This window comes from Macrotis lagotis, chromosome 5, assembly GCF_037893015.1.
Source record: "Macrotis lagotis isolate mMagLag1 chromosome 5, bilby.v1.9.chrom.fasta, whole genome shotgun sequence".
Classification (NCBI taxonomy): domain Eukaryota; kingdom Metazoa; phylum Chordata; class Mammalia; order Peramelemorphia; family Peramelidae; genus Macrotis; species Macrotis lagotis.
In genome coordinates this window covers 245594044-245621979 of record NC_133662.1, presented here as the reverse complement: position 1 = coordinate 245621979, position 27936 = coordinate 245594044, and the positions used below count along the sequence as shown (strand labels likewise).

At 40.2% G+C, this 27936-nt stretch overlaps 1 protein-coding gene and 1 long non-coding RNA gene across 18 annotated transcripts in view; both read right to left on the bottom strand.

Annotated features, from left to right (window-relative positions):
• SPECC1 (sperm antigen with calponin homology and coiled-coil domains 1) overlaps positions 1–27936 on the bottom strand; it is a 413523-nt gene that overhangs the window by 236329 nt on the left and 149258 nt on the right. The gene's annotated exons all lie outside the window — the stretch shown is intronic.
• LOC141488850 (uncharacterized) overlaps positions 1226–27936 on the bottom strand; it is a 54460-nt gene continuing 27749 nt past the window's right edge. The window contains exon 3 of the long non-coding RNA XR_012468821.1: positions 1226–27936. This exon is cut by the window's right edge and continues 12406 nt beyond it. This is a non-coding gene — a long non-coding RNA (uncharacterized LOC141488850).

The following is a 27936-nucleotide window of genomic DNA, read 5'->3' as shown; positions in this document are numbered from 1 at the left end:
ATAAATAGTCAAACAAAACCAACTGTACAAGAATTCTAAAAAAGTATGCAAATTCCATACCCAGTGGAAGGAAGAAGGTGTATTTCTTCATCTCTTCTCTAGGACCATATTCATTATAACAACAATACTTAACTCTCTTTTCCTGTTCTTTATTAACACTGTCATCATTTAAAACATCCTCAGGTTTCTGCCGGTTCTGCTCACTTCCCTCTAACCCATTTTCTACAATTTCCTTAGGTTCTTATATGGTCCAATAGTAATCCAGTTCATTCCGGTACCACAATCTTTTCAGCTGTTTCCCTACACTGACATTCTACAGGCTGATCTCCAAGAAAGATAATTAAAGTTAACAGACCAAGAGTTTTTCATTTCAGCCATTTGGTTACTCCTCTCTACAAAGGAACCTTCAAGACAGCTCTCTCTCTTTCAAGTACTACTATGAATGATTCGAATGCATTCCAACTTTTGGAACAGTCCAGGAAAATGCATGGATCTTGAGTCCACAGGACAAGACGTGTTTGACATTTACCAGCTCATAGATGGCTGGAAAAGAGTGATTCTTCATGATTACATAAAAATCATGTGATTTTCCAGGCTGGAGTTTGGTATAATCAATCAAAAAGCATTCATGAAGTGCTTAGTATTTTATTAGTTTATTAATAATTTATTAAACACAGGGACCAGGGATACAAAGAAAGGCAGAAATAGTCTATGGCCTCAAGACATAGTCTAATGGAAGAGACAATATGTAAATAATTATATATATACATATATATATATCCATATACCACATGTATACAAAAATACACACGTGAACCTGTATTGTCATTTGTGCACATATATGTACACAGGCACAAATACAGACATACATAGACACCAATATATGTCTGTGTGCATACAGGAGTATAGGAAACTAGATGGCACAATAAACAGAGCACTGAACCTGGAATTCCAGCAAGAGGATCTGGGCTAAAATAATTATAATAATAATAATAAGAAGAAGATGAAGAGGAAGAAGAAAGAAGAAGAAGAAGAAGAAACAACAATAACAAACAAAAAATAGATGTGTATACATGTATATACCTATATACATGCATACATAACATATATAAGAAGAAACAAAAAGATGTGTCTATACATATATACACATATATATGTGTGTGTATACATACATATATATATATATATATATATATATGTATATACACACATACATTAGGCTGCAGGGAATTGGAAAGAGGAATAATGCATCAACAACCAGGAGGACCAGGAAAAGCCCGATTTGATCTGAGTCTTGTGGGAAGCCTTCAGCTGTAAATACCACATCAATGTAAATTATCACAATCATGCATGTTGCAATATTTACAAAGCTGTGCCCCAAGAAAGAATGCCGCCCTCATAATAATAATAGACTGAATATGCAGGTGAGAAATAGAAATTACTCAATATCTCTGGCACAGAAAACTAAACGAAAAACCCAACATCAGGAGAATTGTATTTTTTTTTTTAGGTTTTTGCAAGGCAAATGGGGTTAAGTGGCTTGCCCAAGGTCACACAGCTAGGTAATTATTATGTGTCTGAGATCAGATTTGAACCCAGGTACTCCTGACTCCAAGGCCGGTGCTTTATCCACTACGCCACCTAGCCGCCCCAGAGAATTGTATTTCAATGTGTATTGATCAGAGGAAACTACTCCATTAGTGTCTTTGAAACTAAAAAATTACAGGCTATAACAAGAAAGATTAGAGTCTAAACAAGCATCTAATTTTAGCCTTCTATAGATTTTTTTAAAAAATCAATATAGGGACCCATAAACACACATACAACTCAATGAGAGTGTAACGAGGCCAGTCCTCTAGCATGATGGGGAACTGGACACCCAATCAAGAGTAGCTTGGAAGGAAGAAATACAGTGAAGGGGGAAAGCACAATGGATTTGGAGTTAGAGGGCCTGGGTTGGAATCTAAGCTCTATGACTTATTAGCTGTATGACTGAGACATTTCCCCCTCTCTGCACATCCCCTGTAAGATTAGGTGAGGTTGACTGTGATGATCTCTTAGGATTCTTTCTGTTCTGGATTTGGGATTCAACAGGGCAAAACATCTCCTGCCTGTGTGTGGTGGTGGGGCAGGTGGGACAGGAAGCAGGGGTTTTACAGAGCCAGAAAAATGGGCTTAAAAAGTCAGAGGGTAGTTCTGACACACAGGGAACATCCAAGACACCCGACAGTTGCTTGACAATGACAGTACCCCAAACAACGAATCTTGAGAAAAATTCTGATGATCAAATTCTGAAGATCAAAAAATTGGGACCATATTTTGAAGTAAAAAATGATCAGCTATGTGGCACTAATTGCTACTAGATATATTTGAAGAGGCTCACAGGATATATGTACAGGGTTATTAACAATTCTGCAATCCTTTCCCCACCCAAGCGCCAAAAATTTGAATTCCAACTATTACTTATTGAAAATAGTTTTAAAAAATCACAATGAAGACATTTTAAATCTTAAAGACCAAAAGAAAAAAATTCTTTTTACCAAGTTCACAATACAGTTTAAAAGACTAAACAATTGAAAACACTTTTAAAAATCACAATGAAAACACTTTAAATCTTAAAGATTAAAAGAATAAAAGTTCCTTTACGAAGCCCACGATACAGTTTAAGAGACTAAAAGCTCTTTTAATCCTGATATAGAAATAAAGAAAAGAGAAAATGACTTGAGAAAGAACTGAGGAAATGATACTGAAGAAATAAGACATCTTCATGATGCACAGTGTTCTATACTTGTTGTCTTGGCTCCTTGCAACAAGATTCAAAATTTGGTGCTGTGGATTGTGTGCAAGGAGTTCATTCCTCACAAGACCCAAATAAACCACTGGTTCTTTACTCTTAAGGACAACAAATCTATATGGTGGTCCACCCTGACCCTAAGATCTGGACTTTTGGCAAGTGATGCAGAGAAACATCTGTATCCTTTTGATTCCATTTGTAGCTCGAACATCTGAACTAGTAATCAAAGAATAAGAAGATCAAGACATACCAGGCTAGATCCCTGGAAGACCTTAACATGTCAGCCATGCGTTTAGAAATCGTTGAGTTGTATGTGTGCGTGCGTGCGTGCGTGTGTGTGAGAGAGAGAGGAGAGAGAGAGAGAAAGAGAGAGAGAGAGAGAGAGAGAGAGAGAGAGAGAGAGAGAGAGGAGAGAGAGAGAGAGAGAGAGAGAGAGAGAGAGAGAGAGAGAGAGAGAGAGAGAGAGAGAGAGAGAGAAAGGGAAGCAATCAGGCTCTGAGGTTCAGCTGAGACAATGCCATCATGCTAATCAATACAGCCTTTCTCTAAATCTCTTGGCTATGCCAGGCTCAGCCTAGGACGTCTATCCCACATGTCACAATTCTGTTAGTTGAATGGTCTGCCTATGTCAAAATCAATGTCCCTCTGGCATCCCATGCTCAATGTGTCCCAAAAACCTAAGGTGATGTTGTTGTTGACTCATTCCTGACTCTTGAATTTTCTTGGCAAAGATCCTGAGATAGTTTGCCATTTCCTTCTCATTTTACAGATAAGGAGACTGAGACAAATGTGTTTCAGTGACTTGCCCAGGATCACAGAGATTGTAAGTGTCTGAGGCTAGCCTGAACTGAGGTCCTCCTGATTCCAGGCCCAGTACTCTATCCACTGAGCCATCAATTGCCATCTCTTCAATGACTATTCTTCAGATTTCATCTCTAACCTGGGTTATCCTCCTCTTATCTACATATTCAGTCCATTGCCGAATCTCATTATTTCTAACATCACAGTGTCTCTCCCACTTTTCCTATCTGTTCCTCTCATCTTATAGCTGAGGAAAGTGACTTTGCCCAAGGTCACATCAGTAGAAAGAGCAGAGTCAGAATTCAAACCCCATTCCAAATTTAGGAACCTAGGAACTGCAAGGGGGGGATGGGGAAGTTGTAGAGTATGGGAATGGAAAGGTGGGAGGCAGACATTTCATAGTGTTCATATTATTTAGTCACATGAATGTAGGAGTTGGGGATGCTCTTAAATTATGGGAAAGGAGGCTTGATTAACCACCATGGATTTCTATGCTTTGATGCTCAGCCAGTGTTCAATGCAGTTGAATTCATTATTAGACTCCCCATTTGGGTTGGACCAATATAATTGGGATGGTGCCCTCATGCTTAGTCATCAACAGAGAAAATACCTATTTACATCATATCTTCAAATGCAATCATGTTTGGAGGAGTGATCTAAAAATATTGAATTCTCATGTTGAACCTTCAGGTCTCTAAATCCGGCCCTTGGGAAAAATGGCTTTTGTTCATAAAGCATTCTGTCCGTGGGCACACCTCTTCCAGTGAGAGACATTGTGTTCTGGATCTAAGTGATCTTCAGGGATTGCAATGGCTGAAAACACTAAGCACATCAGTAGCAGAGCGGAAGCTTGGAGCCGGGAGGCTGCAGCCCAGTTCAAGTGCTGCCTGAGATGCATAGCCTGTCCGAGTTCTGAATCTCTCAGTGTCCCTGTGTCCCTTCTCTGAGAAGATGCTGACCTATATTAGAGGAGGAAATTTCTTCACCTATTAAAGATTCCTGCTAGGGGCGGCTAGGGGGACGCAGTGGATATAGTACCAGCCCTGGAGTCAGGAAGACCTGAATTCAAATCCAGCCTCAGACACTTAATAATTACCTAGCTGCATGGCCTTGGGCAAGTCACTTAAGCCCATTGCCTTGCAAAAACCTAAAAAAAAGTATTCCTGCTAAAACAAAAATCACTGGTCCAGTGATCACTGGTAGGTTAGTATTATCCCCATTTTATATATGAAGAAACTGAGGTTGGTGGGGGAGGGATTAAGTGACAAGTGTTCATGATAAGAGTTAGAGACAAGTTAAAACTTAGGACTTGGGGCAGCTAGGTGGTGCAGTGAATAGAGCACTGGCCCTGGAGTTAGGAGGACCTGAGTTCAAATTTGACCTCAGACCTTGGGCAAGTCACTTAACTCCATTGTCTTGTAAAAAGCTAAAAACAAAAATAAAACCTTAGGACTTCCTGATTCCAAGTTTGATGTTGTGAATTGCCTAGCTGCTTCAGGACAGCTAACCTGGCTGGGTCTCAGATATAACCAGCTGTCCCTGGTGATGTGTGACTTTTGCTCAGTACAGAAACAGACACAGAGTTGAAAATTAAACCCACTGGCACTTAGGAGGTCACTAAATAGGGAAGTGTAGCAGAGAATCGAAGGGAGTTCAGGTAGGACCTCAGGTAGAAAACCTAGGGAAGAGGAGCCTACAAAAAGGGTCTGAAGAGGAGGGATCACAGTGGTAGGAATGGAGAGGATAATTTTACCATATCTTGAGAAGAGGGTGCCTGGGTGGGGAGAGGGTGGTCAGCAGGAGCAAATGCTGCAGATTGAGGTCAAGAAGGATGAGAACTGAGAAAAAGTCATCAGCTTGAACTTGAGTAGCTAGGTGGTACAGTGGGTAGAGCACCCACCCTGGAGTCAGGAGGATTTGAGTTCCAATCCATTGTCAAACATTTACTAGCTGTGTGACCCTGAGCAAGTCCCTTAACCCTGACTGCCTTAAAAAAGAAAAGAAAAAAGCTCATTCTAGAAGGGACCCTAGGGTCTAGATCAATTCTCCAGAGAATTCCTTGAGAATCTAGATCAAGTCTCTCAATGAACTCTTTGAATTCAGGTTTTTTCTTACTTACCCTTGTCCCTTTGCATAGTAGCCTAAAGATAGGAGTTAAAGGTGTGTGGGATTTGAACCTAACTTGCTGAGTTTTTAAAAATTTCCCAACCCCCCAGCATTTGGGCAGTGATGTTTTCCTACCTACTCTTTTCATTAGAAATTGAAGTCCACTTTTAAGATCTTTTTCATTCTGGCTTTCAAGGAAATGACAGCCCCATTAAGCCAAGTTTTAAAAGCACCCACTTCCAGACGAGTGGTCAAGGACTCTACAAATTTCAACATTTCACCTAAGACACAGATCCAGACAGAATCCTATGGGTCAGTTAACAGTCTGCATTCTTTACATGCCAGGGCAAAGGCCTAAATTGTATTTTAGAAATTCTTCTTAGGTCAGGGCTGCTATTGCACCCTTATTTGGAAATTTTCCTTTCTTTACTCAATTTTTTCAAAATAATAAGGTATGATGCAGAAATCTCAACCCTCTACCCTGTAGTCTGACTTTTGTTAGACTTCCTAGGGATCCAGGTAACAAGCAAGGAAAGAAGACTTTTCTTCTCACCATTTGAAAGATACATTGATTTAATATGATAGCCACTGCCAAGAATTTCCTGAGAGATAATACTGCAAAAAGTTCAATGATGCTTCACTTACCTGGAACCTAAGAACCTAGAAGAAGAAAACAAAGAACACGCTAACAGCCACAGTTGACATAAAGAATTATCATGTGACTAACCATCTCATTTTCAAGCTCCCAGTAGGATGGAAGCAACAAAATGAAAAGAGGCAGGAGTGGCTAGAGAGGAAAGAGATTGTGGTCTTACTCAATAAACAAGATGAGGGGATCGAACTAGCACGGCAGATAGAAATAGGAGCCACTAACTGGATCTGTAGTATACTAAGTTTATTAGTATATTTAATAAGTATATTAAGTATATCAGTTTTCCTATCTGTAAAATGAGGTGATTTGACCAGATTAGATCTTTAAGGTCTCTTTTCTGTCATCTACACTGCTTCCAATAATCTCAGTTATCAGGAACAACTAATTCTCCAAGGATACAAAAGATAGGGGCGGCTAGGTGGCACAGTGGATAGAGCACCAGCCCTGGAGTCAGGGGTACCTTCGTTCAAATCCAGCCTCAGACACTTAATAATTACCTAGCCATGTGGCCTTGGGCAAGTCACTTAACCCCATTTCCCTTACAAAAACCTAAAAAAAAAAATACGAGAGATATCAGATATCATCTAAATACATAGTTCTTAAGATATGCTTTAATTATCCCACTTTGTACTGTTATTTCTCGATCTGTTTCTCTTCTCCATTCTTAGCACAGTAAGCACTTAAATAAATGCTTTTTTCTTTAATTCATTCATTCATATTCATTCTTTTATTCCAGTTATTGATCCAGATTGTATAAGACCAAACTCTTGGCTGAGTATAAAGGAGGGATGCTAGTAAGGTGAGGAGAGGTTTGAGAGAGACTTGAAAGGGCCATGGCAAACAGGACTCTGCAGGCTATGGACCAAACAATCTTCTTTTCCTCTCTTTGGGAATTCCAGGCAACTTTACTGAATGGTGTGAAATCACTGGATTAAAGTTAAATTCCACCCTGTTCTTTGTTGTTGTATTTGCAAGTCGTGAGGGAAGATTCCTTAATAACTCAACCCCCAAAGTTTTGAAATTTTTTTGAAATTATTTCATTGAAATAAAAAATAAAAACTTTTGCCAAAACAACTAGGTTTTGGTATTTTAAGAAGCAACTTAAAAATATTCTGAAAAATTGGTAAGACTTGCTATCATAAATGCCATGCAGTATTTTAAACAACAGCAACAACCATAAAAGGATATAAGCAATCTTGAATGATTTTATTAATTTTGTTCGATTGCTGCCAGGGCAGGTTGGCTGGCCCTATCCAGAAGCTATGAAAGATAACAAGACTGAACAGACGGGCAAACTAGTATCTAAAGCATGGGGAGATAACTTAAGAATTACAATGTTGACATAGTTAAGACATAGTTCTTGAAATCTCTTGACCTGAGTAAATAGATCCTGGAGGCTGAGCATGATCTCACCATGATTCTCCCTGCTCAGCTCCACACACACTATAAATATTTCCTGGACTTCCTATCACTTCTAGAAAAAAATATAAATTGACTCCTTCGCTACCCTCTTCCTAAATGGTACTCTTTCCTATCTATCTTATTTTATATAATTCATTTTCAAACCCACCCATCACCCATCTTCCTAACTACTCTTTTTCTGACAAGTTCATAGCACTGGTTCAGTCTTCCTCTCTCTTTATCCTTATATATCTCATTATATAGGGAAATATAATAATAATGATGATCATATATTCATCCATAATATTATTTCATTCCATCAATTGTCAAGACTTTTAGCATTTCTTCCTTTGCATCTCTATCTCCATTCATATAGTACCCACTCTGGTTCATATCCTTGTCACTTCTAATTTGAACTATTGTAAAAGTCAAGACATTTATAAACACTGTCCTAAGTACTGGGGATACAAAGAAAGGAAAAGTGACAGTTCCAACTTTATAATGTGGGAAATAACATCAAACATCTATGTACAATGATATATACATATATATAATAAATTGGAGATAATAAACAGCGAAAAGGCACCAGAATTAAGGGAAAATCAAAAGAGGCTTTCTAAAGAAATTGGGACAATAAGGAAGCCAAAAAAAGTCAGCCAGCCAGGTGGTACAGTGGATAGATCACCAGGACTGAAGTCAAGACTTGAGTTCAAATCCAGCCTCAGACACTTACTAGGTATGTGATATTGGGCAAGTCACATGCTGTCTCCCAACTGAGTATAAGCTTCCCAAAGACAGGGATTTCACAGTTCATTTTTTGTGTCATTATATTTTTAGTGCATTGCATAATTCTCATCACATCAAAAACCATCACTGATATGATCATGCATGTTCCAACTTAGTCAAACTAGACTCCCAGTTTTAAATCTATGATATGGAGTTTAAGAGAAGATGCCTATTTTTCTACAAGGAAAAAGCAAACTCATCACTGAGAGCCTGCTGTGCTAGTTAAACCATAATTCTAGTTTAAAACAAAATGTTTGTCCTTCATTTTCAAAGAAGACCATGACATCAGGGAGGTGATGAAATGACAAGCACGTGAATTAGATTTTAGTGAGGGGGCCTGTGCTAAGTCACCAGTCTCACTTTCTCCTCCAGAGTCATCTGGGTCCAGTGGCCAGATAGGAATCAGGATGATTGGATCTGAGGAAATTAGGATTAAGTGATTTACCCAAGGTCACAGTTAGTGACAAGTGTCTGAGGCCAGATTCAAACTCCCATCCTTCTGAATTCAAGGCCAGTGCTCTATCCACTGTACTAACTAGTGCTGCCCCCAACTGAGGGTAGTGCCCCAGGAAACAACCCAATGTGCCTTCTCTTTGCTTTGAGTCTGGAAACCCAAGTCTCATCTGAATTTCATATATTCTATACTTCTCTAAGACTTTGTATTAGTTGGCTCCCCAATCACACTGCTAAAACTGCCCATTTTGATGACATTAGTATCCAAGAATTCTAGAGGAAAGAGTTCCATTGTTTTGGAGGTGATCATTTCTCCCTTAGTCACTTCATGCTGGCATAGGAGGAACAGACTTCTGGAGGTGGTTTAGACAGCTGGGTGCTAACAGGAGACTCTGATAGTGGGGTCACAGAGGGCAGAACAGCTAGTGGCCACATTGTGAAATTACCCAGGCTGGTGTGGTGACATGCTCCCAGTGTGGGATGGAGATGTTAAACCAGTCAAGGGAAGAGATCCAGCCTGAGCCAGTTTATTTGGTTGTCTGATGGATAGGGGCTTGAGGGAAGCTGGTGCCAGTAGTGGTTTCCATCTTGGTGACCTTACAAAGCTATGTGGTGAGTGCTGGAAGGAGCTTCCATTGTTGAGGGGGGAAAGGGGAAAAACAGTAAGAGAGATTCACCAAAATATTCTACTGGTCTACCCCATTCACCTATACCTCTTTCTTAAGGAGAAGTCCCCCACTGAAATAATTGGTCTAATGCTGGAAGATAATCAAATACCTACCATCCACAAGAAGAGAAATAAACCTTATCTGGACAAAATCCTGGGGGTCCAATAATAGGTTTCCTCTGTGGAATAGCTGACCTTCCTCTGAGCTGAAATCTGCTCTTCAGGAATTCATATTCAATGACTCTGATTTTGTTTTATCCAGCAATGTAAGAAGAAAAGCCTATTCTCTCTTCTACTTGGCAACTCTTCAGAAACCCAAAAGAAAACTAATATGCCCCAATCTTGGGTCTTTTTACAAAATACCCTGCTGTTCGTGACTGGGGTGGGAGATTGACCAACACTTCACCCGCCCCTGGCTGGATACAAGCCACTTTATCAGTGTTCCTGTTAAAATGTGGTTCTTGTAATGGAAAATCATTCTCCAGATATAGCCTCACCAGGGCAGAATATAATGGAGTCATCACCTCCCTTGTTCCAGACACGAGATTTCTATAAATACATTCCAACTCAGATCAACTCCTTTGGCAACTGTGTTACCCGCTATGAATTCAGATTGAGTTTGCAATCTACCTAATCTGAGTTTGTGGGTTTTTGAAAATAGGACCCAGGTCTATCCCACCCCCCACCCTCAGACCTCTACTAGCTCAGTGTATTTTGCTATTTATCAATGTACTAGATTCCCTTCTCTGCTCACTGTCCTAGTCTGTCGAGATTGCTACCTTCTACCTTTTGAATCCATTGCCCCAGGCTGATTCTAAAACAACTACAATCCACATAGCAGTTTAAGATTTGCAAAGCACTTCACATGACCTCATTTGATCCTCACAATCACCACAGGGGGCAGATTATTGTGATTTTACAGATGAGGAAACTGAGGTTTAGAATGATTAAGTCATTCCTACTCCAAGTCCAGTATAACATGCTATTCCGAATGCTTGAGATGTAGGTCTTACTGGCATTAATAATAGTTAACTATTTGATCATAAAAGCAAAGATTTAAAGCTAAAAAGGGGGGGAGTCTTGGAGGCTAGTAGTTCTGACTTCTTGGTCTCTAAACCCCTTTTCCCCCCATTTAAAAATTACTGAAGGCCCTCCAAAGAGCTTCTGTTAATTGAGGGTTCTATCTATTAGTATTTGCTATCATTGAAAGTCTTAGTATTATGATGAAAACACTTCTGACCTTGAGGCCCCCCTGAAAGAGTCTTAGGAACCACACCAAGAGAACCACTGCTTGAGGTCAATGAGTCTAACTCCCTAGTTCACAGATGAAGAAACTGAAATAAGGAAAAGTTAAGTAACTTGCCCAGGAGCACATGGGGGATGTGAACACATGTCTTTCTGAATTCCCTTCCTATTACCTACAACATGCTGCATTAATAACCCGTAAAGTAGGTTCTATCAGCATTAATGAAAACTGTTGGATCCACATAGCAATTCTATGAAGGAGTTACTACCTGTATTAAGGATAAACCCCTTTTATAGATGAGTAAATTGAGACTCAGAGATTAAGTGATTTGTTCATGCAGAGGGGTGCTGGTAAAAAAAAGTGTTCAGAAACATACCCACTGCATTCTTAACATTTTGTCCATTACTTTCTGACGTCTAGACAATCAACAGAATAATAAATCACACTCTGATTGGAAGTATTTGCCAATTTTCAAGGAGCAAATGCATACACTTGTAAATTTAACAAGAAGCTCACACAACTAGTAAATGTAGGAGATGGGATTAGAACCCAGGTCACTTCTGATTCCAAATCCAACACTTTCTCTATTCCAACATGTCTCCAGTCAAATGAAGCCTCTATATAAGCAATTTTTGCAACTTTCAGCACTTCCTTCTGAGTTTGTGGCTATATGCCAGAGAATTGAGGTTATTCAAAAGTCTCCTCTGGAGAACTGGAGAGGAAAATGGCGCATCTGTTCCCACAAACTGACAAATATTCATATGTGACTACATACCATATGTTGTCATAAGACCAGAATTCAAATTCTGGCTATTTATTTTCATGACCTTAGGCAATTCTCTTGATTTCTCTGGGCCTCAGTTTCTTATACAAAAATGAGGGTGGGATTAGATCATTTCCAAGGCCCCTTCAAGTTCTAAAATTCTAGGGTGGTCTGAAGAAGGCTTATAAAAAATCCATCTTTGGGTACAGAAGGAGAGAGAGAATTAACTGAAGGAAAGACATAAGGGGTTCTGAGCTAATTGAAGGATAGAGCCTCTAGAGGGATGGGAAAGCCAGGCTAATAGGGCTTAGTTGGGGAAGGCAAGATTTTTCAAGAAAGGAGGCTCCCTGGTATCCAATGCAGAAGAGAATTCAAGGGCAGAGAAAAGGTACCATTGGATTTAGCAATAAAGAATTTAACAGTCATAGATTTAGAGAGATGGAGGGACCTTAGAGAGCTACCAAGGAGAGCTGTGACTTTGGATCCCAGCTATGTTACCACTAATGTGACTTTGGGCAAGCCTCAGTTTCCTTTTCTGTCAAAGATCATTTCAGCTTAATATCTATGACCTTGGGACCTAGCCTCTCAATGTCCATGTGCTTGCACAGGCTAGTCATCCTCCATCTTCCCCCTCTTCACTTTTTCTGGTTTCCTTCATAACTCAGCTCAATTCTTAGCTTTGCAGGCAATCTTTTATTGTCCTCCTAGCAACTAGTGCCTTGCTCCTGAAAACACCTTCCATCAACTCTGAAGATGTTTTATGTGTGAGCAAAGTCATTTCATGCCCCCCTCCATTAGTTGGGGAGTCCCTTGGAATGGAGGAGCTGTTTTTGCCTTTCTTTGCACCTTTCTAGTACAGTAATCAACCCAATAATAAATATAATGAGTAAAAACAACTTATTATTTTGCTCCCTTAGCAAGAAAAAGGAGAAATTAAAATGATCAGTTTTACTAATATTTTCAGACAACTCCCTACTCCTCATCATGGCCACATATGATGAATCTGTAGGAGAGATACAGTCCCAGCCAGGGGAGGATGAGATTCTAACACCACCATTAAGCAATTCTTGAGATGAAAGAGTTGGGATGCCAAGAAGCCCAGAAGGATATGAGTGTGACAAAGGCAGATATACCAGGCTTTATGTAATGTGGAAATGGAAATGGAAATGGCCTTGACAGTCCCAACAATGTCACTTGAGAGTCCTGGGCCAGGTCACTGAATAGTAATATAATTAATAAAAATGAGAGGAAGCATAGAACACTCTAGACAGAGTTGGCCTTCCAATAAGGATGACCTGGGTCCGTGTCTGCCTCTGAGAAAGGTTGGCTTGGTGAGTCACTTGGAAACCTTTACCTCTAAATGGAAGAACAAGGATAGACCTCCATTTTTCCTTCACACCAATGAAATCACAAGTTCAGTGTTATAATGATAACCATAATAATAATAATAATTATTATTATAACAATAACAGTAACAATAGTTGACTTAATGGCTGTTCTTTTTCAGAGGAGCAAAATGATATCACTATGTTGGGGTCAGGGTACATAATGTCTGATTGTGGCTGGTCAGACCAATAAAAGAACTCAAAAGGCATTGACACAGTTGGGTACAAATAGTCCACATAATACCTGACTTTATACATCAATGATCTCATCGGGTCCTTAAAACCACCATATGCTGATTATTTCTATGATCATTCCCATTATATTGTTTAAGAAGCTGAGGTTCTGGAAGAAATCTACTTGCTCAGAGACACTTAGCTAGCAAAGGTCTAAGGCAGGAATTGATCCCAGATTTAACTTATTTTAAGAGCAAACTTTGTTCACTTCTTTACCTTCCTCATGTGCCCATTCTATGCCTCAGTTGGTTGTTCTGTAAAATGAGGCCTCTGAAGTCCCTTCCAGTTCTTGAGGTATGATACTAAAAAGTTTCAATAAATGTAGCTGTGAACATTCAATTCTCACTACCAGCAAACACAGTAACACAGAGACATACCTGATGAAATCAGATAACCTTACCTGAATTGGGCTGAATTCCAACCTACATTATTTATATAATCCCTCCCTCTCACATTCTTGGTTGTTTTGTTTTAGGCCTTTCATCATATCGTTGGGGAAGGGGAGGGACCAGTTGTTAAACCAAAACATTTTCAGGCCCACTCTCTTTGAGATGGATATTCCTCATCAGCTAAGGGGGCTGCTGGCTACCTTGTTTCTATGGACATTAAAGCAAAAAATGTGGCTGAGACCTGGTACTTCCTCATTCTGAGTCAGAAATATCAGGAATCATGCTGTCTGTGGCGTTTTCCTTTTGTTTATCTGAGTTTTACATCTATAGATTTTTTTTTTAAAAAAAGGGAATGTGGAATTTCTAAGGGACATGGGAAAAACAAAACCAAACACAGTCCCTAACAAGGAAGGAGCTAGTCAGAAGACTTGGATTCTGATGCTGACCTTGTAACCTTGACCTATCTGAGCCTCAGTTTCCTTCTCTGCAAAATGGAGAAGTTGGGGGTGGGGGTGGGGGGAGTAGATAGGATTTTTCTCCAAGGTCTCTTCCTGCTCAAAAGACTATGAAACATAATCTATGTTATTCAGAAGGTTATAGACAACCATCTGTCTGGGACGTTTGAGTCATTCACCTGCCTGAGGGCAGGGGGCCAACCTGGAAGTTTCTTCCAGCATCCCCTTCCAGGATCCTTTCTTCAGCATATCTGGGCCAATTCAAAAATGAGCATTCCAGAGTACGATTTTAAAGCAGGATGTGAAGGATCTTTAGTTGCTTGGTCAGATTCACAAGCTCCCCAAAGATCCAGAAGAAGGGGAGCAGAAAGAGGTAAGAGAAGGGGGTGGGGAGGTGGTCCCAATCCAACCTTCTCCACACACACATACACACATACACACATACACACACACACACACATACACACACACACACACACACACACACAAACACACACACACACACACACACACAAACGGATATCCTGAGGACCTATAATAAATACCCTATGGAGGCAGTTGGATCTGGAGGTGAGGACATAGGTTTAAATTCTGCCATGAGAATTTAGATTAGTGATAACCCTCCTCCAGGCCTCTGTGTCCTTAGCTGTAAAATGAAGGAATTCACCTAAGTGGCCCATAGAGCTGATGATCCAATGATCCCCTGCCCCATAGGGACTTCCACAATCCATCTGTGTTCAGAAGACCCAGGTTTTGGTGATCACAGTAGGGTGACCAATGAGTGTACATTGCCAAGCCAAGATAACCATAAACAGAGAATGGAGATCGTCATTCTTGGGTGGTCCCCAGGTGAATGCCAGACAGGTGTTGACCTTAGACCTCAGCATTCCCTGCAAGGATGCTTATCATGCCAAAGGGAACTCAAGTCTCTGCTCCAGACTACCTCAGAACAAGAAATCTGTGTAAAGATAAACACGTCCATCAAGTGGGAAAATACTTTCACCCCTTTTGAGTCAAAGAAAAATGTTGTGAATAACTTGGGAGAAACATGGAAGGAAAGGGTTGGCCTGGTATTACCTATTTGTATCCCCAACACATAGGACAGTAAGAACTTAATGAATGCTTTTTCATTCTTTCATTCATGTAGAATGTAGAAAGAGAATGCATTTGCATTCAGAGTTCTGGATTCCAATCCTATCTTGGCTTCTCCATATTGCCAACCTCACGGTGGTTGTGAGGACAGTTCTTTTAAAACCTGAAAGTTAGCAAAATAAATCATCAACATCATTACTAAAATAAGAATCAATCATGATGTGCTGGGAAGAAACTTGCCTCTGTTTTCTAAGAACCTGGATTTGAATCCTCATTTGAAGTAGCATCCCTGTGTGACCTGTTGTGACCCATGAGACTTTGGGCAGATAGCCTCATCACTCTGTAGATCTCAGCCTTTTCTTTAAATCAGAGAATAGCCAAAAGAGAGAATGTGGCACATGAACGTGGTGGGATATAGCTCAATCCTAAGAACTAAGGACTTTAAAAAAAATGCAGAGAAGTATGAGAAGATAATAGCATAGGAGAAGCTTGGACTAAGTTGTCCATTGAGGACCTTTTCCCTCAAATCCTTTAATTTAGATTCTAATATTCAGCTGGGTAGTACAGTGGATAGAGAGCACTGACCCTGGGGTCAGACAGACCTGAATCCAAATCCAACCTCAGATACTTTCTAGTTGTGTGACCCTGGGCAAGTCACTTCACCCTGTTTGCCTCAGTTTCCTCACTGCAAAATGAGCTGGAAAAAAATGGCAAACCAATCCAATTTCTCTGCCAAGAAAACACCAAATGGGGTCACAAAAAGTTGGACATGAATGAAAACACCTGAATATAATTCAAATTCTCTGCCTGATGGTTAAGGAAAAAAAATGAGACCATACGCCCCCCTTATGCCACTATCTCCTGACACAATCCCAACTCTGGAGGATTTAGGGAAATGAAAACCCAGAGCTTAAATTAAATCCAGAACTAGGAAATTAAAACCAATCTCTCCCGTGCGGGGATTTACCAGACATCTAAGAATCATGTGAGTGAGAGGCAGGTTTTCCTTTTACCATCATAAATGTATACTGGCTTCTGGTTAGTTTTTTTACTGAAATATTAAAAAGTTGGAGAATGGCTAAACACACACTACTGAAATACAACAGAGCATTATTGCTGCACCACAACAACATTTAACGAGGAAGACTTCAGAAAAAGAGGCTTATAGGAACATTGGTACAGCACAGAGTAAGTAGAACCAGGGAAATAACACACACCATTACAGCAGCAACATACATGGAAAAACAAAAACTAAAACTAATACATTGTGTCATAATAACAATCAAGCTTGGCCGCAAAGAAAAGCCCAGAATAAATTTTCCTTCCTCCTTTACTCAAGTGGGGAACTGTGGGTATGGAACACTAAATACAACATGAAACGTGGCTATCATGCTGATTAGTATTTACTGAATTACTTCTTTCCTCCCCTCTTTTTTAATTTTTTTGCAAGGAAATAGGTTTAAATGGCTTGCCCAAGGACAGTTAAGTAATTAATGAGTTCTGAGGTCGGATTTGAACTCAGGTCCTCTAGGGTCGGTGCTCTATCCCCACTCTTTTTTATAATGGATGGCTCTCTGGATGGAAGAGAAGGGATTGATATACTGAAAAGTATAAAGGATAGAAAAATGAAAAAATAATTTAACACACCTTCACATTGGATGATTTCAAAAGTTGCAGTGCTCATTCAATAATGTAATGCTCTTTATTTTCAATTGAATGTTTCTCTACACTGGATGGCATATGCTTCCTTTTAAATTTCCCTCTCTTGTATTCTAGTCCTGCTCTGGTAAATCCTCTTTTCATTCTGAGCTATCTGGCCACCAGACACAGACTGTTGAATCAAAAGAAGTCAAGAGGCAGTCTGCTTCCAAATAAAATTGTTGATTAAAATGTCTTGCTGCCCCCCCCCAGTCCCAATCTATAAATCTCTTTTCATGAAGTCCTTCAGAAAAGACTCCTTAATTTCTTTCTACGGAAACATGAACCGCCATACAACATGACTGGTTTTAATGAAACGCGAACAGCTCCGACCCATATGTTGGCCATATAATAAAATAGGTTTTGTGGCGGGCTTCAGGCTCATTGTAAATGCTTTGGGACCTCTGTTCCTTTTCAGGATTGCTCTGGGACATGAAGTTTACTCAGTTCAGAAGTAGGGGGCAGGGGAGGGGGGAAGGGAGACAAGGCTAGAAAGTGAGGCAGGAAACACATTAGCTCCGCTCTGTGAACAAACCCTAGCAGGGAGTGAGTGAGGAGACCTTGCTGCAATTTATGGCTGAGGCCAGAGTCACAAAGACAAACATAAGTTAGTGATTGGAAACCTATGGGATGAAAAGAAAGGAAGCAGCCTCATGCTCTCTAGGGAGGAAGGTAATTTATATGCTTGCAGTTTGGGAAATACTCCATTCTTTGGAAAGCAATGTTACATGTTGGCCTCTGAGATTCTCCCAGATGTGAGCATCCCAAGAAAAAACAGATATTATAAAACATCCTCTTAAAAGCACATACACACACACACATATACACAGAAGGCAAAAGATGCTTCCACATGGGATCATTCCCCCAAATAAAATAAAGGGGTGGAAAAAACTAGTAGGTCTAGTTAATATAAATACTAAGTTGAAATGTCCTTACTTGCTGTGTTTATGTCATAGAAAGAATAGCAACAAAGAGAGGAAATAACCTAAACATTCAGTAATAGGGGAACAGTTAAATAAGATGAGGCATATTCATATTAGAGAATATGGCCATTAAAGAGGAATATGAAGACACTGGGAACAACAACAAAGAAAGTCCAGAAGTCTTGGGTTCAAGTTTGGGTGAGTCTGTAATGGGAAGCTTAGGTTTTCCCTCACTGTGGTTTTTAACCAAGGGAAGAGAAAAATGGGAGAAAGTTGAACATGGAAGACAATGTATGTTTTCCAACTCTACAAAGGAAATAATACCAGTTTTCCTTAATAAAGATATAGTATGAATTTCAGTCAGTAAACAATTATTAAGCTCCTACCATATGGTGGAAGTGTTGGGAGAAACAGAAACCCTGCAAAACTAGCCCCTGTTTTTCTGTGATATGTTTTCTATAGCCAAAAAGTCTTTCCAGGGAAGCAAAAATGGTACAGGCAAAAGCTGGGTGGTCAGAGCATAACTTACTTCTGATGCTTTACTCTCCAAGGGAAATGGAAAATGACCAGGGCTAGGGGTGGGAAGTGGGGAATGTGGCCTCAATGGCTCAGGGGTCCCATCCCAGCTAGGACCGAGGCCATTTAACAAGTATCACAGAATTTGTTATCATTAAATTGTCAGTTTCAAGAGCTGGACACTTGGGAAAGACAAAAGAAGATACATAGAGTTAGTCCTGGGCTACAAAGAAAGAGCTGTAAAGAAAGTTGTTCATCACCGGGACAGACTTGCAAAGTGTAGTGAAGAACAAAATGAGAAAAATAATTAGTTTGATGATTTTAGAGGAGGCATTATCTGCACTCTGAAGAGTTGGAAACACACAAAACATCCAGCAACAGGGGAACAGCTAAATAAGGTGAGGCATATTCAGCTTAGAGAATATGACCGTTAGGAGGAAGATGAATAAACTGGGAAAGACCCAATATGAAATAATGGTATGCGATGGCAGGGGAAAAAATGAACAGAGCCCAAAGAACCATGCTGACCACAAGTATATGTGAGGAAGAGACTGAGGAGGGATGGATGAAAAATCATGATGAGATATTTCAAGTATTCATATTGATTAATTTAGCATCATTAACTTGCTCATGATTCATCCTTCTAGTCCACCCCCTCTATGCTTCACCTGAGTCCTGTACTTGGAGATCAAACGTTTTGTTCAGCTCTGGTCATTTCAACAGGAAAGTTTGAAAGTCCTCCTATTGATTAATTTAAATACAGATCGTTACTAAGCAAGTTTATATGGTTACATATTGTTTTAATAAACCATTTATTTTAAGAATGGAAATTCACTTAGCAATTTAATGTAGCATCACATCATTAGGTCAGATCACTAGTTTTCGCTTTATACATAACTTGTGAAAATAAAGAGCTCATTTGGGCAGCTAGGTGGCGCAGTGGATAGAGCACCGGCCCTGGAGTCAGGAGGACCTGAGTTCAAATGTGACCTCAGACACTTATAATTACCTAGCTGTGTGGCCTTGGGCAAGTCACTTAACCTCAGTTACCTTGCAAAAAACCTAAAAAAAAGAAAATAAAGAGCTCATTGAAACTTTAGAATACTATTTCAGCCTGTGAGAATTAAAATAAGCCTTCATTTTTAAGTGTCATGATGAATAATCATCTAAACTACACTAAATTCTGTGTGATCCTGGGCAAGTCATTTAACCTGTTTGCCTCAGTTTCCCCTCTTGTCAAATAAAGTGGAGAAGGAAATGGCAAATCACTTCAACAGCTTTGCCAAGAAAACCCCAACTGCAGTCATGACGAGTCAGACACAACTGAAATGACTCAACAATAATAAAACAATATACAGATAATGGTTTTGCAGGACAAAAAGACAGGGCTAGGGAATTAACTTTAATTAATTTTTTAAATGAAGCCAGAACCTTAGAATCATAGACTTCCTCTCTTCATTCAAGGTTCAGCTCAGGTACCACCTTAACACATTGGGATGAATTCTTTCCTAATGCCAACTTTTATCCCCTTCCCAACTAACAGTGTCCTCTCTTTTTAACTTCTCAACTATAAAATTGGAATAATCATAATTCTTACCTCCCAAGGTCACTGCAAGGTTCAAATAAAATAATATTTGTAAAGTGTTTACATACAGTAGAAACTTAATGCTTGACTCCTTCCTTCTTTTCTTCCCCCTTTCCTTCTTTCCTTCCTTCGTACATTTCATTTATTTGTATTCTCCTTATACTTACTCTGCATGTACACTTACATATTAAGTTGTTTGTCCTTCATTTTTGAAGAAGACCATGACATGGGGGGGGGGTGCTGTCATGACAAGCACATGATTTGGATTTGAGTGGGGGGGGAGGGCTGTGCTATATATGTCACCAACCTCACTTTCTCCTCCAGAGTCATCTAGGTCCAGTAGCTAGAAATGAATCAGGATGACTAGATTTGCCCAAGGTCACATAGCTAGTAAGTGGCAAGTGTATGAGGTCGGATTTGAACTCCCATTCTCCTGAATCCAAGGCCAGTGCTCTATCCACTGTGCCACCTAGCTGCCTGGAGGGCCAGAATAACCTTGTAAAAAAGGATTCAAGATTTATTAGAATTACTTCATGCTGGGATTGTCAGGGACTCTTTTGATACTTATCTAAGTCAAAAGATTCAAAGGATCATGGTTCTAGATCTCCATAGGAACTCGGGGGTCATTTGAGTCTGTCTTGTTTTGTAGATATAAAAACTGAGGCACAAGGTGGTTTAGTGACTTTTCTTCATATTTCATAAGCAGTAATTAGTGTCAGAGGCTGGACTCTATAGAGTTGGTGCTTTTTCCATGGTAATGCACAGCCCCCCAAGGAGCCTCATAAGCTTCTCCTGCCCTCCAGGCCCCCAAAGACCCAGCTCTGGCACAGACAACATGAAGAACATTTTTCTGATGATGAACTAAGCATAGGCCAGCCAACTCTGGGCTCCAAGCTGAGATCTGCTGTAATGCTTCCTGGACATCTGCCTCTAAGCAACTCTCGAAATAAAACAGAATCTGGCCAGTTTGTGTGCTCCAGTTGGACTGAGGGCTCATCATTCATTCAGCCTTGTCTGTTCAGACATGTTCCATATCATCAGTGAAAACCAGTGAGTATGTGAGCAAATATGGAAAGATGTGAAACATAGTTCCTTCCTTTCTCTTTCATTCCTCCTTCAATCCCTTTATCTCCCTTCCTTCTTTCCTCCCTTTTTCTTCTTTTCCTTCTCTTCCTTTCTCCCTTTTTACCTTCTTTCTTCTTTCTTCCATTTCCTTTCCTCCTTTCCTTTCTTCCCTTTCTTTTTTCCTTTCCTTCTTTTCCATCTTCCCTTCCTTCTTTCTTCTTTACCTCTCCTTCCTTTCTCCCTCCTTCACTACCTTCCTCATCCTCCTTTCTTCCTTCTCTTCCTTTTCTTTCTTCCTTCTCCTCCTTTTCTTTTTTCCTTTTCTTTCATCCTCCCTCCCTTTCTTCTTTCTTCCCTTCATTTCTTTCCTTCCTTTTCTCCTTTTTCCTTTCTTTCATCCTCTCTACCTCAATTTCTTCTTATTTTCTTATTTCCTTCCTCCCAGCTTTCCTTCTTTCCTTTTTCTTCTCTTCCAACTTCTCTTCCTTCCTCATGAAATGTCTATGAGCTCATCTCACTCTCCTAATTGATCCATCTATTCACCAGTGACCCTGCCTGTCTCAAGATGCCTTCACCCTGGAGCCTGTGGAATTGGTCAGTCCTTAGTCAAGATAGTATGGTTGACCAAACATCTTTCCCACCAGCAGCTCTGCCCCTTAATTTTTTTTGTTTGCATGATATCTCCCCCCCATTAGATGTAAGCAACTCGAGGGCAGAGACTGCCCTTTTCCTCTTTTTGTATCCCTGGCACTTGCCACAATATCTGGCTCATAGGAGGCACTTAATAAATGGTTATTGATGAATTGATTGAGATAAGACCCATAGGCTTCACCAGACTGTTGAAGGAGTTCATATCACAAAAATCTCCATATTCTGGAGAAAGTGGGATTTCAGAGGAAGATGAGACCTAGAACTGATTTGAAGAAACCTTCAAGTTCATCCTGTCCAACACCTTCATTTTGCAAATGAAGAATTCAAGCCCCAGGAGGCCAGATGACTTGAAGATCTTGGAAACATTCAGCAGAGAGGGGATTCAAATTCAGATCTGACCCTTTCAGTGGCAAGTAGCATGATACCATTTGACCTGGATAGATAGGAAGGGTGTGAAATGGCAAAATGTTTACCTTTTTGCCCCAACATAAAGCTAGACACCATGCTTCTTGTGCCTAGATTGTTTCTCATCCCCAAACAAGAGTCACTTTTTAATCATTGTCACTATGCAAATGCTAAAAAAAAACCACTTGATATTCTCACAAACGTCTTGATCATTAAGTAAGGGACCTTTGATGATATTATCCATTTCAAAGGAGGGATTAACAATCCTTACCAACAAATAATCTTTATTTTTACCCCAGTTCTTTGGTGCTTTCTATGACCAGATGAAAATGTCTCACCCATATCTGGGAAACAGGAATTATTATCCCCCCCCCACAATCACCACCAAATATCCAATCTGCAAGACTTTGAGCCAAACAAAACACACACACACCACCCACAGGGATGAGAATTCTTCCTGGGCCAGGGAAAGGGCCGAATAAAACATTCATCAAAACTCTGCCAATGGCAAGAAGTCTACTTCCCTTGCCAACAAGACTTGGAAAAGGGCCCAAAGTGCCCACAGACTTTGAGAAATGCCAAGGGGGGCCATTCTCAAATCACCTTCACTGCCAGTCTGTCTCCCCAGACACCAAGGAAAGGGCCCATGCCGTTCCAGTCTCTGGATAGCTAACTCAATTCCACAAATATTTACTGAGTGACTGCCATGCTTGGCCGGATGTGGGCTAGATCGAAAAGGAGAAAAAGAAACATGGGTCCCATCTCTCAAAATCTTGGGTGGGTAGAAAAACAGACTCAAGAAATGGTTAAATAAATGAGAATATTACCCAAGACAGTCAAGATGTTTTGTAATAAAACTAGTATTTATATGAATGTATGAAGTTTTTCAAAGGTAATCTCATTCAATCATTACCTTGGGAGGTGGGTCTCATTATTATCCCTACAGATAAGTGAACAGAGGCAGACAAAGGTGAAATAACTTGACCAGAGCTATGTAGATAGTATCCGAATTGGGATATGAACTCAAATCATCTTGAATCCAGGCTCAGATCTTAATCCACTGAGTCATCCAGGAACTCACTTAATCCTCACAACAATTTCATGAAATAGGTGCTATCATGAATATAACTGTATATTGTCCTGTCCAAAATAAGAGATTGAAAAATTTTAATTCTTCCTGACTTTAAGCCCAACATTTAGTCTATTGCAGTAGGTTGCCTTTATAATATAAAGACACAACTTAGGAGAGCCAAAACTTTTTGAGTATGAAGATTTACCCAGTTTAACATTAAAAACATTTCTACCAAGCCACAACCATCAGAATCCAACTACTGAAAAAATTCATGCCAACCAACATTCAGTCAATGGCAGACCGCGACCTCTATGTTATAAAGACATACATCAATAGAGTTCAAACTTTTTAAATAGGAAGACTCCTCATATTAAACTTCAAAAACATTGTCAGAATCTACCAACTACAAAAATTAATGCCAACCAAAAACGACTTCAAATTCAAAAATATTGGTCTTTTGAGTCATCCATTTCAAGCATTTTTATCTACATTCAAATATTAGCGACTCAGGTATGAAACACATTTAGTCTGAACACATTTAGAGTGAACTGGGTCACTCTGTAGACATTCCTAGAGCTAAATAAAGGTCGCACTGAGAATGGATGGTATATATACATTTGAATTTATGGGATTCTTAGAAGAGAAATCTGTAGTAGTGTCAGACTGGGAGTCAGGAAGTCTTAGGTTTGAATCTTGCTCTAATCATATACTAGGTTCAATCTCAGACATGCTATTTGACTCAAACTCATAATAGCTGTATAAATCTGCAAAATGGAGGCAATAATGGCATCAGCCTCACATGATTGCTGGAATAAATAAAACTAACTATAGTTATAAATTATATATATTACATGTATGTAATATATATATATATTATATATGCCTGCTAACGTTAAAGTACATTGTGAGTTGTTATTATTATAATTCCATAGCTCATAGAGGTCTCCAGATTAAGGAAGCATTCCTATTTAAACCATGCCCACACCAAAGGAGCTGTCCAGAAAGCAAGCAGATCAAAGTTCTGTGGGCCAGAAAATGACCCTGACATCCAGGTCCCTCAAATCAAGCTAGTTGCTTTCCTGAGATGCACAGTGATTGACTGCCCCCCCCCAAAGTGCAAAAACTCCCCTTCTAAAAGAGAAGGGTCTGGCAAAAAAATAGCCACCAGCAATGGTGACTCCCAGAACCCAATTTTATCATCTTAAAGATGAGAAAACTGAGGTTTTCACACTGGTATTCTTCCATATTTTCCTACTGTACCATGCAGTTGATGAATTAATGAATGAAAAAGCATTTTTTAGGTGTCCACTATGGATAGATAACTCCATATCTGTACCATGCTATGCTGTTTGTGAATGAATGAATGAAGAAGCATTTAAGTGTTCACTGTGGTCAACTCATAATTGGGCAGCTAAGTGGGTCAATGGATAGAGCACCAACCCCAGGCTCAGGAAGACCTGAATTCAAATACTGATCAAGGCACTTATTGGGCAAGTCATTTCATCTTTGTCTGCCTCAGTTTTCTCATCTATAAAATGGAAATAAAAAGAGCACCAACTTCCAGGGTCATTGTAAAGATCAATTGAAATTAATATTTCATATGGTAGGTGCTTATGGCATATGACAGGTGTTTTGTAAAGGCTCATTCCCATCTTTACCTTTCTCTGGTCCTCATTTCAGTCTTTCAGTGTTCTCTCTAAAAACCTAGTTCTCTAAATGAATGCAATGTTCCAGATACAATCTGGAGGACAAAGAAATGATCTCTATCAGTCAAACATCAACCACTTATTAAGCACCTATCATGTACCAGACACAATGAAAAGTACTTGGGATCCAAAGAAAAAGCAGAAGTGAAGGCTGCTTCAAGTAGCTTACAGTCTTATGGGGTAAGTAAACTACATCTACATGAAGATCCATAGAAGGTAATCTTGGAAACCAAGATTCTGAGGCAGAGACTTCCATTTTGTTTTTACATCATCAGAGCTTAGAGTAGAGTTAGTCCATAAAGGTGCTGATTAAAGACAGGGATTGGACCTGTGTTTTCATTGATTTCGGAGGAACTCTCCCAATGCAGGTCAGCACCTTCTCCCCGCCCCAATCATTAGCCTGGAATCTCCTTCAGTGCAAGCACTGGGATTTGGGGGGGGGGGGGGCTAGTATTATTGTTTAGTCTTTCTCTACTTAATAGTACCTGGTAGATAACTGATGATGTTTGTCCTTCATTTTCAAAGCAGACCATGACATCAAAGAGATGATGCCATGGCAAGCACATGAATTGGATTTGAGTGAGGGGGTACTACTGTGCTGTCACCATTCTCATTTTCTCCTCCAGAACCAGCTGAGTCCAGTGGTCAGATATGAATCAGGACAATTGGAGATAGCTCCGATGTGAGACAACTGGGGCTAAGTGACTTGGCCAGGATCACACAGCTACTAAGTGTCAAATATCTGAGGCTGGATTTGAACTCTTGTCCTCCTGACTCCAAGGCCACTGCTCTATACACTGCACCACCTAGCTAACCAAACACTACTTGACTTCTCTAGGTCAGTCTTAGAGAATTTCCTATAACATCAAAAGGTAAAGTGATTTGCACCTTATGTGTGAGGGGAGTAGGATTTGGCCCTCTATTTACTCTATTCCACTTCCTCCCTTAATGAAGATTTCAAAGGGGTTAATTATAGGTGCTTATGGGTAGGGCCCCACAGCTATGAGACACTGCCCAATTCTAATCATTTACTCTTACTTTCCATCAGTCAAGTTGAGTTCTCTCTGTGAAGTTGGGGTCACTGGGGGGTGATGAAGTTTGGCTCAAAGAGGGTGAAATCTATACTCCAACAGCATCTGTGTCCTGTTAAATGTAAAAGGGCGCAAATCCAAAGTGACAGCTCAAGAGTCGGAAAGAGAAGGCTTCTCTAATGGAGATCACTCTGTTTCACAACTGTGAAAGCTTGGCCAAACCTTCTTGTTAAGTGCATCAAATTGCTGACCTTTGGGAAAGAGTGCCCCAACATCAAAGAGCTTGTCCATGAAGGGGTTCAAGCCTCTGATTGCTGAAATGTCTACAGGCCAGAAAATGTCACCCTTCCCTTCTTCTTAGAAGTTTAGATGGCCCAGCCGGGCACCCCTGCCTGGGCAAGGACTTATCAACAGAATAAGAGAGTCAGCCCAAAGAAAAGTATTAACAACAAATGATAAGATAACTAATCTCCTAAGAGATAAAGTAAGGTCATAGCTAGGAACACATCCCAGCAATGACAGGAAACTGGCCTGCCTAGAAACCTGAAGAAGAGATTAAGTGGAAAGTACATATAATAGGCACCACTTCAAATATCCTGGGCCAACAACAGGCAGAAGGGAGATTGCTGATGGTGAAATCAGGGAAGAACTGGGCTAGGAATCATCAGATTATGCTCAAGTGCTTTCCCTGGGTCTCATATTTAAAATGGGCTTGGTCATTTCTGGAGAGAGGCCACTGACTATAGAGCTGCCCCTGATAGATACTGGGAGCTCTTCCTTCTGATTCTAACCTTCCATCCTCTCTGATTATAACTTGTATGGGCTCAGTTATTAGAGTAGAAGCCCCTGATGGATGGCAGAGATTCTGTAGCTTGAGCTCAGTACAAAGTAAGAGTTTAGCCACAAAATGCTCCAGGTCCTTTCCAGATCTCTAAGGCTGGTGATATTTGTCCTTCATTCTTGAAGAAGACCATAACATCAGTAGGTGATGCTGTAACAAGCACATGAATTAGATCTGAGTGAGGGGGGCTGTGCTAAGTCCCCAGCCTCACTTTCTCCTCCAGAGCCATCTGGGTTCAGTGGCCAGACAGGAACCAGGACAACTGGAAATGGTCCTGGATACTAGGCAATCAGGGTTAAGTGACTTGCCCAAGGTCACATAGCTAGTAAGTGTCTGAGGCCAGATTGAACTCAGGTCTTCCTGACTCCAGGGCCAGAGCTCTACCCACTGTTCCAACTAGCTGCCCCAGAACTCTGATGCTAGAAATCATAGTACAGGTTCTAAACTCCATTAGCTGAAGGAGTTTTCACTGGGAGTTCTCCAACCACTGAAATCTCTCATTGTTCAAGATGAAAAATTACCCATTACTATCTTGCTCTCATGTATTATTTTTAACTCATGAATCAACTACCATTGATGAAGCACCTATTATGTGTCCAGGCAACTAGGCTGTGAGGAATCAAATAAGAGCAACCATTTAATAGCAGCCAGTACAGCCAAAGGGGGAAGCTAGGTGGTACCATAGGTGGAGTGTGGAAATTGGGAAGACTTAAGTTCAAATCCAGCCTCAGATACTTATTAGCTGGATGACCTTGTACAAGTCACTTAACCTCATTTGCCTCAGTTTTCTCATCTGTAAAATGAGCTGCAAATGGAAATGGTAAACCACTCCAGTGTCTTAGCCAAGAAAACCCCATGTGGGGTCATGAAGCATTAGACACAACTGGAAATGACAGCAGAGTAACAATAAAAGCAAGCCACCTGACATCCCTCTAAAGCTCCATCAAAGATCCTCATAAGGCTCATAGCTTAGGAAGACCCTTCAATGGCACTTTGTCCAATTCTCTTCTTCCAATCATAAGACTGCCATTTGTGGGTAGTTCTAAGGCAGTTTGCTTTACTTGCCTATTATCTCACTTGACCCTTACAATTAAATCCTATCTCTGATTAGCTACCTTAGGTTTCAGGGATTTAAGGATCCTAAATCCAGAGCTGAGAGGAACCTCAGGAGCCATCTGTTTCACCTCTTCATTTTACTGATGAAGAATAGGGAGGCAAA